General features: G+C 42.4%; 1 protein-coding gene across 7 annotated transcripts in view; it reads left to right on the forward strand.

Moving 5' to 3' along the window:
• Positions 1–15,391, forward strand: part of LOC119705000 (high affinity cAMP-specific and IBMX-insensitive 3',5'-cyclic phosphodiesterase 8A-like) — a 161,846-nt gene that overhangs the window by 100,354 nt on the left and 46,101 nt on the right. Inside the window, exon 1 of one of the 7 annotated variants that reach the window (XM_038146881.1) lies at positions 9,702–9,706. The exons of 5 other annotated variants lie outside the window; for them this stretch is intronic. The gene's annotated coding sequence lies outside the window, so the exon portion shown is untranslated. Of the gene's footprint in view, positions 1–9,701; positions 9,707–13,619; positions 14,151–15,391 lie in introns of those variants that run through there. One more of the 7 variants, XM_038146880.1, reaches the window with a different exon arrangement.

Raw genomic sequence — 15,391 nt, forward strand, 5'->3', positions numbered from 1 at the left:
AGTTTATAATGTGGTGCTGTGTGATGTATGTGTGAAAACACCTCTGTCAGGTACTCACAGCATGCTGGTGCTGTAGTTCTGCAGGCAGAGGGGCTGCCAGCAATGTGTTCCTCAGTGATTCCTCAGCGGCCAGAGCAGCAGGCTGGTGCTGAGCCCAGGGGTGCTGACACTCTGCCAGGGGCTGATCCCCTTACGTTTTTGGTTTGCTTGTGGTCAGCACCACAGGGTCATTAACTTCCGCTTGGGCAAGCACCAGCAATGAGCTGAGCAGACCTTTGTTCAGCAGGTCTTCCAGACAAAGTTTGGGATGCTTTTATTGGTAACACCAACGTTGTCATTTTGGCCTCCTGTCATCCATAGCAAGAGGGAGCACCTGTTGTTAGAAAACCCACCCAACCTTTGTGAAATAGGGCATGCTGTGTCCTTTACCTGAGTCTTGTGCTCTCCTCTCTTCTGTAGGTCTGTCATGCTCCAAGGGGTTCCCCCCAACTTAGTGTTGCTCTGTCTTGAAATTCAATTTTTCTTTTCTCCAAAGAGCATTGGATCACTGCATGAAAATGATTTTTGTAAGAATTGTCCTAAGATCCTTTATTAAAACAAAACAAAACAACACCCCTCCAAAGAAACAAAACAAACCTAAACCACTTCCCCCACCCCCCTCCCCCACCCACCCAAATACCAGAAAAATAAAAATCCCACAACATAGAACATTTGGAGTCAACTTGCAGAGCACTGAAAAAATGCAGCAGTATCTGATGACAGACAGAACTACAGGGTATGCTGGAATGATTTATAGTAACTATCCCACCTCTGGGGGCATTGAGTTTGCCTTTAAAAAATAAAGGTTTTTATTAAGGTATAGCCAGAACATTTTGCTTACTGCCTTTCTCTACTTAATTCAGTTTTGTTGCAGTGTCTCACTGATGCTTGCAGTAACTGGAAATAGTGTGAGTGTGTGAAGTACTGAGTGTGGAGCATGTGGGCTGTCACCTCATTGAAATGCTGAGTTCTTGTCATAATTTCTGACATGTTCATGCTTGGATCTCTGCAGAGACAAAAATGCTGTTTGCCTCAGAGTATCTTCCATTTTAATGGGAAGGTGTTGCAAGGGAACCCTCTCGTATTTCTGAGTTCCTGCTGTTGCAGCATCCTGCATCCGTAATGGGCCCCATAGTCAGTATGTAGAGAAATGGAGTGGATGCAGTATACCCAGCCTTGGGTACCTGTGTGAATCTGCCTTAGATCTCCAGGTGTGGGCTTGCATTTTGAATGGGCTTGTCTCAATAAAATCACTCCAATGCCTAAAATTAACATTTTCCAAGACAGGCTGCCAGGTTGGATAAGATGTGGTTGACTTGCGCTTCATTCAGTTAAACCCTCACCATGCAAACCTTGCACTGTGCACAAATGAAAATAAAGAAGTTGATCTAGTCCCTGGTACTGACCTGCCCATAGTGCAGGACCTACATCAGTCACCTTCCAATTTGGAACAAGCACTGTCTGCTGAGGAGGGCTCAGGAAAGAAGCAGGTGAGGAGATGGCTGCAGACAATGGGTTCAGTGCCTAGGCAAAGGTAACACTTCATCCAAACAATTGGCAGGGGTTTCTATCTCTGTTTGTCCTCTGCCCTTCTTCCTCTCTGTGTATTCCCTGTTCCCTCCTCTCCATGTTTTCTGAGGTTCATCCTGTGTCTTTGTGCCTTCCCATCAGATAATAGTGCTGGTGTTTGATTCTTTAGACCTCTGCCCCCCTCCCCCCATTACTATTTTGTTGGCAGAACTGTCCCCTTAAATTTCCCCTGTGCTCTTTTCCATTCCCCATCAGAGCTTCTGCCAAGTTTGAACCTCTAATGGTGTTACAGCCTGCAAAAATAACCTTCAGGGTTACGTTTCCTCCGTGGCAAAGGGGGACAAAGCTCCCCATTTCCTGAGTGGGCTGTAGGGCTGGATGGATCTCTGCATTATTGGGGAGAGGGCACCAGAGGGACTGTGCCCCTCATGCCTCTGCAGAGCTGTCTGCACATGGGCTCTGCCAGCGTGGGGGGCCCAGCAAACCTGAGACAGTCTGTTTCTTATCCTGCAGTGGAAGAGGAGAGCTCAACAAATTGTGTCACCAGGGCATCCAAGTACCAAGCTCCTTCCTGGGGCCCTTGACAGGGAAGCCCAAGGGCTCAAAATCTGAGCCTCTGCCTCCTGCTCCTGGTTAAATTTATTCATAACTTGCCCTCATGGAGATTTATAAGTACAGGTGCAAGCTAAAACTCCTGAAAAGATGTAATTCATTTTATTTCTAACAAATAAATTCCAGATGTTTGCCTCTAACTCCCAGAGTGCTGATATGATCAGTATGGGGCTCCAGTTGTTCGGTCTTATGTTAGATGACAGAGTGAAATGAATGCTTGCCATTGCCAGTGCTTTGCAGTCAAAAGGACACAAGTTTTTCTGACAAGATGAAACTGAGAGAGCTCCAGTGAGACTGGGAGGGTTGAGTTGAGAAAACAACTGCCTGGCACTGCAATGATGGAACAGTAGTAACTAGATTTATAAGAAAATGAAAATAATCTTGTATGACAGAAAAAGTGGAAATAATGAAACATCAGGAAGTATGCCATCATGTACTGCAAAAAATAGGTCTATACTTGTCAGAAGGTGTTTCTTGCTGCAGACTCTGAAAAGCTTCTTATGTGGGAAACATTGATTTGCATAGTGCTGCTTGCAAAGGCTCTAGCTTAATTCTCAAAGTCAAACTTGGGGGAAGAAGTGTTTTTCTTTGACTGGCAGAGCCAAGAGATTATTCTTACTCTAGAAGAAAATAGCAAGGCAGTCCAATGGTAGACCTGGTAATTCTATATGCCCTATGTGCCATGGAGATTAGAAAAAACAGATGAGGCTAAAAATATAGAGCAGCAGAATTGCAAAGCAAAATCATCAGTTAAGCTATCAAGTTGTCATAAACACTGTAAAATTCTGTCGTGAAACTTGGTCTGAAGTAGAAATGTAATATCTGCAGTGTGAGTTGTGGCACCCATGGCTCCATATTTACATTATCAGAAAAATATTTTGCCTAACATGGGCATGTTTATCTTGTAAAAAAATTAAATTAGTTTTAAGTGTTGTAAGCAGTATTCAGTTATGGTACAAGCAAGCCATGCTTCACTTCCTTCCTTGAGAGCAGGTGGAGAGCAATGGCAGGGCTGTGTTATTTAAGAATTCATAAGGGCATGAGGCTGGAATGCCACCCACGGTGGGCTGGCAATGGATTTGTTGGATTTGTCTGACAGAGGGACTCTCAGGTGATCAATTACTCAGCATTCAGAGCCAGCTGGGCAGAGAGGGAAGGACACAGAGTCATGATGGACCTTGGTTTGTACAAGTGCCCCCTTTAGCTTCTTTCTGTGGAGCTCAGAAAAGGAGATGTGCAAGGACACAGAATCCTAGCAGCAAATGCCCCAGATAACCTCTTCCACTAGCAGGAAATTGTCACAAAACCACTGCAAATCTTGCTTGCTTCATCTGGAAAGTATTTCTGGGTACAACCTCGTACTGTGGCCTATAAATTTTGTTACTCTGTTTTGGTGGGGAACATACTGTGAGTAATTTATGTCTAATGGAGTAGTGGTTTGATGCCACCTCTAATGTGTTCCTGCTGTTTCACATAAGGGGTGGTTTTTTTGTTGGAATATATTCGAAGGTTCTTAGCAAAATTTGATTACAGAATATAACTGGATTAAATTATGTGTCTCACAGTATATTCTGAAGTCATCCAGAGTACAACACATGGGTTCCAATTAAGCAGTGAAGGAAATAATTAGAACTGTGGTGTTCCATGGTAGGTGCTCAGACTGTATGTGGTGGTGGCTCATAGAATTAGTCAAAATATATTCCTGCTGCAACCTATTACTAAAATTATAAAGTTCAACACTGAGCAGCACACCATTTGTTTTGTCTTTAGAGGATGAAGACAAAAGAGATGCAGAAAAAGCTGCTAACCACACAAATATGAATGTTGTAAGAACATTTGTCCTGGCTTAAAGGAACATGCAAACACATAAAACAAGTCAAATGAAATTTCCCAGTATTGAGAAAAGCTTCCATAATCAAGGACGCTGTTCTCTCCTGCATCTATAATAAGTAATTACAGACATCTGCTCGACCAAATTTCATAGAGGAAGAAAAAGAAATCAGGTGAAATATCTGAGTAATAAACTTTTTAAGAGTCAGATCTATGTCATTCTTCAGTGAGTTTATAGGTTTACTTTTATTTTTTAATTCTCAAAGCAACCTATATTTTTACTGTAGTTTTATTGGAACTGTTAATAAAGTGAGTCTGGTTTTTCATTTCTGTTGCTTGCATATGAAACATTACACTTTATACTAAAAAAACTATTTATTCTTGGTATCTAATTTATTTGTAATGGGTTATATTTATTGATTCATACAGGCTATCTTTCCCATTAAACTGGTTTATAGAAATGCAGTATAATTTTCATGCAAAGCAATAGTGCTTATTTTATTCTGTGAATTTTCAGCTACATTTTTGTGTCCTAGAAGTCTGGCTGAGCTCAGAGTCAGCCCATGAAACTGCACTAAATTGCATATTTCATTAATAGAATTTTTCTGTTTGCTTTGGACGTTCTTCCTAGTATTTCGTAGCTTGGGGGAAAAGGCAAAAGAAAATAAATGAGTACAGTTGGTGTTTTACTCAGCTTTGCTGGAGAGACAGAGGAGTTTCTCTTCTGCCTGTTGCAGGCAGGTCTGAGGAAGTCTGAGTCCCCACAGTTTGGTCATGCAGATACAGTGTCCATCCTCCCCAAGGGAGGACGCCGAGGCTTGCAAATTAACATTTCCTGCTAAAATTTCTGGTAAAAGCTCCCAGCCAGAGCTATCAGCAGTCTGGATCACTGTCTGGGAAGAAGCACTTGGTGCAGGGGAGGAAGAAGGAAATGGTGACTGTGAACTTACTAATGGTGTCGCCAGACAGGACTTTAATGTCTATTTTCTCTTGTTTGTTCTTTGGCATAAAGCTTTTACGCTCTCAATAGAAGGCCCAGGGCTGCTGCATCCTCTCCTTAGAAAAACCAGCAGAGTGAGGAACACATTCTGGGTAGTTGCAAAACAGATTAGACAGGCTTGTTTAACGCCAGGATTCAGATCTCGAGGGAGATTGATTTTGGATAGAGGCCAGCTTTCCTTGCAGCTAATTATGGGGGTTTTGCATAGGTGGACACTATTTAGTTATTTAATGAGTAAGTGGAGCCTCTGTCTTTCATATCGCTCCTTCTTTTAGTTCATCATTGTTATCCAAGTGGAATAAGGATGTCGCTGCCTGACTGAAGGGTGCCGTATGGAGCTCTGTTCCCTGTGACAGAAGAGCCACCTGTGCACAGCTCCGGCACTGGTTCCTATTGTAAAGCATTTGTGCCACTCTTAGTTGCAACATCAGACCTTTTTAGATGAGGCAGATAAATTTAGGTGTCAATAAAATTGTGCAAAAGGTGATAGGCACCTGCTGATCCTAATATTTGAGAAGTTGTTTTTGCCACTCTAGTCGTGGCTTGGCTTGGCTCAAATTTTGCAGTCCTTGCAGGGAGGAGCAGAGAATCTGCTTGTTTCAGAGGCAGCACATGGTGTTGCTGTTCAGACAGGCCCTGTGGAAGGGCCCACTCAAGGGTCTGGGGACTGGGAACCTGAGGAGTCTGATAAAGGTTCTGAGAAAAAAATTTCTGACACCCGTTCTCATTATAGGCAAGACAAGCCCTGTTGTATAATGTCTCTACAAATGACACATGAAAAGTCCTCATCTGCTCGACCAAATGCCCCTTTCAGCCACTGCTTATAAGCTTTCATGGTTTACACAGCACTTTTGCTAGGCAGTTTGCAGGTGAACACGAGTTTACATTAAAGATTTTCTCAGTGTTTTTACATCTTCTCTTCTTACCCCCCCACATTACAGATCTTTGCATATCTTTGAAACTTTGTGACTGCAGCAGCTCTTTCTGACAAAGCTTCACTGATGCCATGCAACTTGTAAAAGTATTTGATGCAAGTATCTCCAGATGTTATCTCTCCCTCCTAGAAATTTCAAGGTTAAATAATTTATATGAGGCTATTCAACATGTTTAGATTATTATCTGGATAATTACGGCCTGTGTACTCAATTTGAGAAATGCTAACATGGTGCCTGGAGAGAATGTATTTGGACAGAAGGGCAGGATTTCATCTTAAGTGGATATTTGATACCCAGCTGGATTTGCTTCCCAGTTAAGGACTACAATGCCAGAGTGCTTTATGGGCTTCCTTGATGATGGGTTGTTTATTAAAGAGCTGCCTTGTGGGAGACTCCTGTGCTGAGGCCTTGCCCGTCCCAGCTTTAATCCTGTGAAACTTTACTGGAGTTGGTAATTTATTGATTGCTTGTGCGTTTCTATGGAGAAAATCATCAAAATAAATTACTATTTTGTACCAGCAGCATCTCCTTTGGCATATCCAGCAGTTCTTTTGTAAAGGAAATGATACTCGTAGGCAGAAGATGCAGAGATTGCTTTGTATCAAAGATAATAGTATAATTACACAGATTCTTTCATTTAAATGAAGTAAAATGGAGCGTGCCTACCACAAATCCAGATAGAGTGAAATTATATTTACAAGAAAACTAGAATGAAAAACTGTTTTGTTGCAATAAATTCTACTTAATTGCAGTTCTGTTCATAATGAAAATCCCACTTTATTAAAGACATGCAGAGTTAGGGGGATTGGCATAACTGTAAAATGGTTCTATACTTAAGGAAAAAAAAAAAAAGTGATCCCATCCCAGGCGTGTGATATTTAATGAGTCCTGTGGGCTGGCAGAAGCACTGTGTGTTACTGAACCAGAGTCAGGCAGAAAACCAGTGTCAGGTTTCAAACTACCCTGTAGGTCCTCAGGAATGAAGAGGCATCTGTATTAGGGGAAGCCAGTCACTCATCCCCTCTGCCAGTGGAGTTCCTAGTGGTCAAAAGAAAGGGATGCCCAGGACTCTTAAATTTTTTTGTCTGTTTTCCTCCTTATCATAAAACCTGAAGTTAATCTGTTGCATTGGTTATAGCTGTGAACAAGCAAAATTAAGGCTTAATCTTAGAGTGAAAAAAAAGAATGTACTGCTGTGAATTTCCTCCGTTTTTTTTAAAAAAAGACATCTTGAATATGCCTGCAGTCTCAAGTCTTCATTTGTTGGAGACAAAGTTCCCTATTTAGAAAAGGTTTGACTGCCAAGAACTCCTCTTGGTTTTCTCAAGTGTCAGTTGACAGTTCCACTCAGTCTGAGAAACATGTACTCAATAGACAAAAATACAGTTATGTTTATTATCAGTAATGAACATTTCTCCTTTGCTCTATTGGCTGCTGTCCCACTGACTTTGCATTTGTTCTACCTGAAAAATCCTATCTCAGAGACAGCACCTTTGTTGTTTCTCAGAGCAGTTCCCAGGCAGGGTACTGGACAGAGCACAGGTGAGTTTGTGCATCCTGAAGGTGGGCAGAGCACACCCCTTGAACCCTAAAGAATTCTAGTGATGTCCAGCAGGGTCACAGACACCTGAGTGCACTGTGTGAAGATGGTGTGTGTGGCAGATGGCTGGGAGAATAGGGAAGGAGGAGGAGAAGGAGGCAGCTTCATGCTGTCACCATCCAGTCTAGGAGGACTAAACTGGCACATCCAGGATGCCCACTTCTGCAGAGGCTGGAGATATGTGAGATAAAGATAACAGATGGCAGCAGGCAGAAAAAATTACTGTGGTCAGTAAAGGCTGAACTGTGTCAGCACACAAAATGTGTTACTAGTGACAATAGAAAAGCAAGTTTGTTCCTTAACAAATGGAGGGTTAGGACAAAATGGAGATCTTCTAGGAAGCCTAGCAGATCTACAGAATGAATTATGCTATTTTTGGGCTGTACTCTCTTGCTTTGCTTGGTCTGTTTGTGATGATTGCAGTGTGGGTAGATCAAGCCATGAAAAGTTTGTCTGGCATAAAGTAGCTGGAAAACTTCCTGGTAGACTGGAACTTCCTTTTAGTCAGATGAGTCTGTTCAAATCCAGATGGTTCAAAGAAAACTGTCACTGAAATTCATATTCATAAGGGAAAACTGATAATGGAGTTCTGTTGTATTTTGATGCATCTGTAATCCTCTCTAAAATAAAATTAGTAATTGGTATCCACCAGAAAAAAGAGAACTAGCTGATAGATAGATAGGAAACAGATTAGCACTTACTGCTGTACTTCAGGATCTTGCAGAATCACAAGAGAGCAAGCAGTTTTAATAACATTAAACAATAGAACTACTGTGCCATATTTAAGTCTCCCAGAGTGCCATGCAGTTCAACTGTTAAAATGCAGGCAGGAAGGATTTCCCTCAGGGCCAGAAGAATGTTGTATTTGTACTGAAGTGTCTGCTCAAGCAGGAGGGGGATGGAAAGTCAGCCAAAGCCTGCCTGTAGGATTAATACACCTGAGGCGACAGCAGACGAGTGAGAAGTTCCTTTCCCGTTGGACAAAGATGTTGGTAAAGCCAAAGGCTGCATTTATTTGGAGTTACGTGAACCCCGATATATTTAATGCTCTGATTTTGAATGAGTCTTGGCTGATGACCTGCAAGACTTACAGGCCAATTTCTTCTCTGTTGACTTGGCCAGCCTTTGCATCTGGGTAAAAGTTACTGCTGCCAGCAGATGAGAGAGGATAGCACACTGAAACTTTTATAGCAATGCTGCTGTACGAGGCGTGAGTGGTCCCCAGAGCTCAGTTACAGCTCTGCCAGCCCCTGGAATAGCCAGACTTGTGTCAGCTGAGGGGAAGAGGGGAGAGGAAAGAAAACTCCCAGTCTTCTGAGAGTTGCTAGGCACATTGTTTTTATGTGGCTGCCATTAAAGCATTTTGAGAGATATAGTTGGTTGCAAAGGGAAAAACAGAGGAGTCTCAGGGTTGCTGGAGTACAAGGGAAGAGCTACTGAAACTCAGCAAGTTGCAATATCCACCCAGATGTGCTGTTCAGCTGCCCATGAGGTACCATCTCACAGAGGCAATCACAACCCTTACCCTCATGAAATCCCACAGTACCAGGGGTGCCTGACTTTGCAGGACATTTGCTCTGAAGTGTGCAGGGTATTGTATCTGACCCTTGAATTTTATCAGAAACAAATAAAACATGGAATTAGGTGTTAGTGCCTTAATCTTTCATCTGAAGCAATTCAGTTTCTGCATGTTGCACATTCTGTTCCTGTTTGAACAGCTGAAAATGCTCATACTATTTTTTTCATTGATAAAGGCATCCATTTCTGCAACCTATGTATAGAAAACCATTATTACAGGGTTTAAAAAATTCTTCTAAAGTACAGGCCAGATCATTTAAGCTACTGGTTTTCTCTTAGTGCAGGATATAACTACAGATGCTTCACAGCATGCCCACACAGAAATACTTGACTATAGTTTAGTGAGCAGCCCAGGGATTCAATATGACCTCACAGCCTCCAGACAAAGCTCTGTGCATATTTGACCTGAATGGAGAAGTTCTTGCCAGCACTTTCAGTCAGAAAGTGGAAACTTGATGAAGACCCCACTGAGCCACCTCAAATCTTAAGATTATGAAGACTTAGGACACTTTAAATTCTGGAGTGGTTGGTGAGAATAGGGTTTGGCAAAATGACAACCGTGAGGCACAAACCAATGTTAAGGTTATTCATTCTTCTTGTTGTGGTGTGTATTATTCACTTTTTTTTTCCTCTTCTAAAGAGACAAATAGATGAAATTTCAAGCCCAGTGTACTTGTGCATAAAATGCAAGTCTAAAAGGTGTCTTTGAATCAGGTAGATGCTGCAGCAAATATAACTTGCTGGACTTGAATGGTTTTTGATATGAGGACTGGTTTCCATTCAACTTTGTTCTCACTGGACAGAAAAGTCAGTGTGGATTAATGAGTAAATGGCTCTCTTTTTCTGACTTGGCTGATGTATTCCATCCCTTTTTGCTGTGTGATTCATTGACAGTGAGGACTCTTGTGTAAATACGTAGTGTGAGATTTGCAGAGTTGCTTTGCAGGAGTTGTATCTGCTTAGCTTTGTAACCTACAGTACTGCTGTGATTACCAAGATGTGATAGAACTTGTTTGAATTATCACCATCACAGTTTTGAATTTCATAAATAAGTGGGTGTTTCCCAGGTGTCAGCCTCGTGGTCCCAGTATGACCAGTGCCTGCTGCTCTAAGTTGGCCAGCAAGCGGGGCACTGGATACCCTGCCCAGGGATGCCAGGGCTCAGGACATGGGGGGCTGGAGCTGTCTCTCTCTCTCAGTTCCTCAATTCCTTTGAATGTCAAAACAAAACTAGCAACCTCCCTTTTCAAGGTTGGAGATCTGTGCAGTTGTTCCATAGGCACACTAAGTGATAATGCCATTTATTTTATCACTTCAATACCATATCAGGACCTAAAGAAGTCTCCCAGTTTGTCAGCGTGTTCTGTGTAAAAGTTCAGACCTTTACCAGTGGCAGGGACTGCTGGCTGGCTTCTTCTGTTGTCATTGTACAACGTGACCACAGTGGGCCACTTGTCTGGGCCAGAGGCCACGCAGGCCTCACCACAGGGCAGATGATAATCCAAGTCACTTTGGGACAGCATCGTTAATTATTCCCAGCCAAACACAATGATTCACTTTTGCATGTGCTACGCTTGCAGTTTGATATCCAAAGTTTCCTGTAAAGTGTAAGGGCAGAACCTATAAACAGTAGAAAATGGGAGTTCTTGATTATGTCTGAAGTGTGCAAGAAGGCAGCAAGTGTGATTTCACAACAGCATTGCTGCAGTTCTGTTCTAACTTGGCTTCACTCATTGCACTGAGGAAATGCAGTAGGCAACCAGGCCCAGAACACAAACAAACATGTATAACAGTGGTTGGCATGTGTGGCAAGCTGAACATAAGCCAAAAATCAGCTGTGCCAGGCAGAACCCTGGTGGAGCTTGGATAGCCCTTGCGTTCAGCGCTGTGTGCCGGCACTCCCGTAAAGCAGTCCCAGTCCCACCAGGGTGTAAATTTCCTGGGAGGCTTCCTCAGGACCTGGGTTAACACAAAAATTGCCCCCAGGCTGAGTAATGGAAGAGTTGCTGGATTTTGGGAGGAGGAAAGGTGTTGCCAGTTCATTTGGAATAAGAAAGTGGGTCCCGTGGCTGGTTACATACCCAGAGAGAAGGGCCAGCATCCTGATGTGAGAGCTCTGGCAACTCATTACACTCAATAAAGCTTTTCTTCTCACAAAAACTGCAAGCTGTCAAAATTGCAGGTTGCTAATGATGTGAATTGGAGGCCAGAGCTGGGCTCTCAAGAGCTCATTTATGTAAAACAGGTTCAAAAACAGGTACTAAAATTTAAGATACAGATTAAGAAAACAGAGGGTGTGTTACCCATCACTTACTGTCTGCTGTATTGTTACATGGCAGCGTTGTGGATAATTTTTCTAGGAATCAATCTAAACCAGGAAATAGATAAAGGAAAAATTATACCAGAACAAAACATTGAGTGATCTGCAGGCCTTGTGATACAGATATAAATCTGTATTAGTTTGTTGAGAGAGATGCATCAGTGAGAACACAATTTAGATTAATCTAAATGCGAGATTTTATCAAAGCACTGAGTCAGGATGCGACATTATGAGTTCAGAGTCTGTGACATTTGTCTACATCTTTTATGAAGCAGAAATAGGAAAAAAATATCAAGGACTGGAATAACTGGTTTCATCCAGGTTGAAGAGCAGTTTTGGTAAATTTTAATCGCCTTTCAGAACTCATTTTTTTGTATTTCAGCAAAGAATAAACTGACTCTGTACAGCATAGGGTCTTTGAAGGCCGAGTTTACCTTTGTCCTTGAGTCTGCTGAGCAAAGGCAGAAACCTTGAACACTTTGTTCTCACTTATTCTTTATTCAAACTGTTGTGGCCTCCAAACAACAAAAGAGAGCTGCACAGGGCCACACTCCCACTCCATTTATACTGAAGTAAATCCAGTATATATTTTTGTTGTGTCTGAATCGCTCTGGATTTGCTAACCAGGTTGGAATTCAGTCCATGGACTATAAAATTCATTTTATTCTCTGAACAGCTGTGCCTGTTAGGAAGATCTGCTTGGACAGCATTATGTGTTACTTGCACTGATGTTGAGTTGGTAACAGAAGAGTGAAGTCAAAGTGTGCAAGGAAGATGTGAACAGTGATGTTCAGTGTCCAGCAGAAAGCATATGGAAAATAGGAAGCTGAGTTGTAAGTCATCTACATAGGTTCATTTCCTTGGAGAAAGAAGCAGGTAAATGAACATGGATTAGATTAGTGTTCATATACTTCAGAAAGGGATGAATATTCTGATAAGCAAAGAAAAGTGTGAATTGTGAAAACTTGATCCTGAACATGGAGACTTTCTTGCCCAGAAGTATGAGCTGCAACAAGTCACAACACCTCTCTCTGTTGAGGAAGAGGAACCATGCTGGTATGATCTGGCTGGCCAAGATCCTGTACCTTGTCATGCCAGTTTGCAGGAAATTGTTTATTTCCCAGCTTTCACCATCCAGGAAGATTTGGCTTAGGTTTCTGAGAAAGTATATTATCTTGCAGATTCAAATCTCTGCAGCAAATAGAACCTGAATCAGTAAAATTTTAGGGGATGGTATAAATCTATCAGTTCATTTGAGCCTTTGTTTTCTGGGGTGATAAATCTATGCCTAAAGGTTAGAGAAGTTAAGAGAAAGGATTTTTTTTTCCTTTGTAAAATGAATCTCTGTTTTTCTTAGAATTACAGAAATTAATTTTATGTTAACAGTTCTGTGGCTTCCAGCATATCTTGATAATGAAGACTGTTAATTCTTACTGTGATGAGTCAACTCATGCAGATTTATATCATGTACCTAGTATATATAGAAAATATAAGTACATATTTTAAAATCGGGTAGAAAATTTGATGATATCTTAAAACATTGGTCTGAGGAAAACGATGAATTTTGTTGGCTGTATTCCATAGGACCAGCAGTGAAATCATGTGTCTAATCACTGTAGTTATTTGTCACGTATTACAGTGAGTCAGAGATTCTGACTGTCTGCCCACTGAATGCAGATGTTGCCCTCCAGCAGCAGCAATCCATTCAGCAAAAGTTCATGGCACCTCTTTGTTCGAGTGAGCTGCAGGAAAAAGCAGCTGTGCTCACCTGGCAGAGGTCAGAAGAGCAGCAGGAGCAGAAGTGCTGCCAGCTGCCCCTGGGGAGAGGTACTGTCAGGAGGCCGGGGCTGTGCATGGAATGGCCACAGTAGGAGCCATTCCTGTCACCAGCACAGCTCCTGCTGTGACAGAAAGGAAGGGATGGAGCACTGCGGATGTCAGGGGAGCATTCCTGCTCCCCGGGGAACCAGCAGCTCCCCAGCAGCCCCTCCCATGGGTGGGCAGTGCTGAGTGTTGCCGCACAGGGCTCCGCTTTAAAACATCCCACAAAACCTTCAGCAGAAGTCTCCTAAGAAAATCAGCGTCCAGAAGGAATGCACTTACACCTCTATAGCAGGAGTATTGCATGAAGGTAAATAGCCAAAGAATCTTCCAGGAGTTCATTCTGCCCAAAATTTTAGGTGTGCTCTCCTCCTCAATGGGTAGTGGTAAGAAATATTTTGGAGAATGCCAGGATACACCACTTCTAGCAAACAGGAGACCTACGGGCTGCATGGATCTGTCCCTGTCACCAGCCAGGCAATTTATCATCAAAGGGAGCGTGTGAATAGCTGGCTGTATGTCCACCCTTTATTCCTTTCTGCATTTATTAATTGAGCAAGTGCATCTGAAGTTTTTCTAGCAGTAGGAGGAAAGAAAAAACAATCCAGCAGTGATGAACAGACTATTCCTGTAGATTCTGTTCTGGTAAAATATGAAGAATGACTCATAGAAAGAAGTACTTTACCAGGTTACATCGGGTCAGCGCTGACTTTGTTGTACTTTAATCAGATCAGTCACAGTTGTGTAGGTCTGTGTTTTTAAAGCTTATTTCACTTGTTTTTATTTACTCAACATTCACTTTTCTCAGGGCATTGGAAACATGGAGTATTTCTATCAGCAATTTCAGTGTTTGCAATGCAGCTGCTACAACACAGATAATTTCTGGTGAGTGTTGAGCTGCTCACAGCAGTCAGTGGATGACCTTCCCTGTTGACAGCTGTCAATCACTTACAACTTATGCTATTGCCTTGGGATGAATCCCACTTTGTGCCAGGGGCAGGGCTGGTTCCACAGGACAAAAAATACAGTGTTCAAATAAGAAGGGCAAATAATTTGAGGGGAAATAAGTGCTACCAGCAGTAGTTCAGGGGTGGGAGAATGTGAAATGGCTGCACTTGCTCTGTGTGTGTGTTTGAGGAGCCGCAGTCACACACGCTGCACTTACGGACTCTGCGTCAGCAGCTCTTTGGCAGCAGACCCAGCTCTATCACAGTCAATTCCAGGAACCCACAACCAGTTCTACCTCTGTCTGCTCAGACACTCTTCCCAATCTGTGCCTGCCTGGAAGGCTGTGTAAGTCGTGTCTGCCAATCTGAAAATGTACTCGAGCTTTTCGCTAGGAAAGAAACTCCAAGAAAGAAGTAGAAGAAGGTGTGAGTGAATGAAGATGTGCTTGTGCAGTTACTATGCGTATGAGCTTTGGCTGAATTTGGTTTTGTTATAAGTTTGCAGCATTAGAGGTATTTTAAAAGCTCATTTAGTTCAGCAATAATTGAGAGTTTCTTCTAATCCTTGCTGAAGCCTTGATTTTTGACACAATACTTAATTGGCATGTTACTTCTCAGTGCTACCTGCAGCACACAAAAAGTTTAAATGATTAATCAAGCTGTTTGAGCAGATTTCAACAGGATTAAGAATTAACTGGAGTTCACCAAAATTTTCCAGCTGAGATGCAGACCAAGGCTTTGATTCTACTCAGGACAGCAAATTAACGTGTAACAAGACAGGTTATCTCATCTGGTCACTTCTTGTGACTTAGGCGTAAATGGTGCATGGACAGGTATTTTCATTGCAGCAGTAGCCACAGATTTCTGGCAGAAAAGTGTTTTTCGGGCTCAGTCCTTTAAATACTTCAATTACTATTTGTTCACAAACTTCTTAAAAGAAAGGAGCATCTGCAAAGCAGTAACTGGCAATACTGTGTTTATCTCATTTGTTAAAATTCCCCTTGGGCCTGGACTGATAGTCCAAGGGTACACTGGCATGGTAGGTGGGGTTCTGCCTCTCCCCAGATGCCAGTGAAGCTCAGCTCTGGATTTGAACCTTCCAGCTCAGGCCATTGCCCAGTGACACAGAACATCACTGTTTTATGCTGCCAGGTAGAGTGTACAAAAAGTCCAAGGTTT

The sequence above is a fragment of the Motacilla alba genome, chromosome 10 (genome assembly GCF_015832195.1).
Source record: "Motacilla alba alba isolate MOTALB_02 chromosome 10, Motacilla_alba_V1.0_pri, whole genome shotgun sequence".
Classification (NCBI taxonomy): Eukaryota; Metazoa; Chordata; class Aves; order Passeriformes; family Motacillidae; genus Motacilla; species Motacilla alba.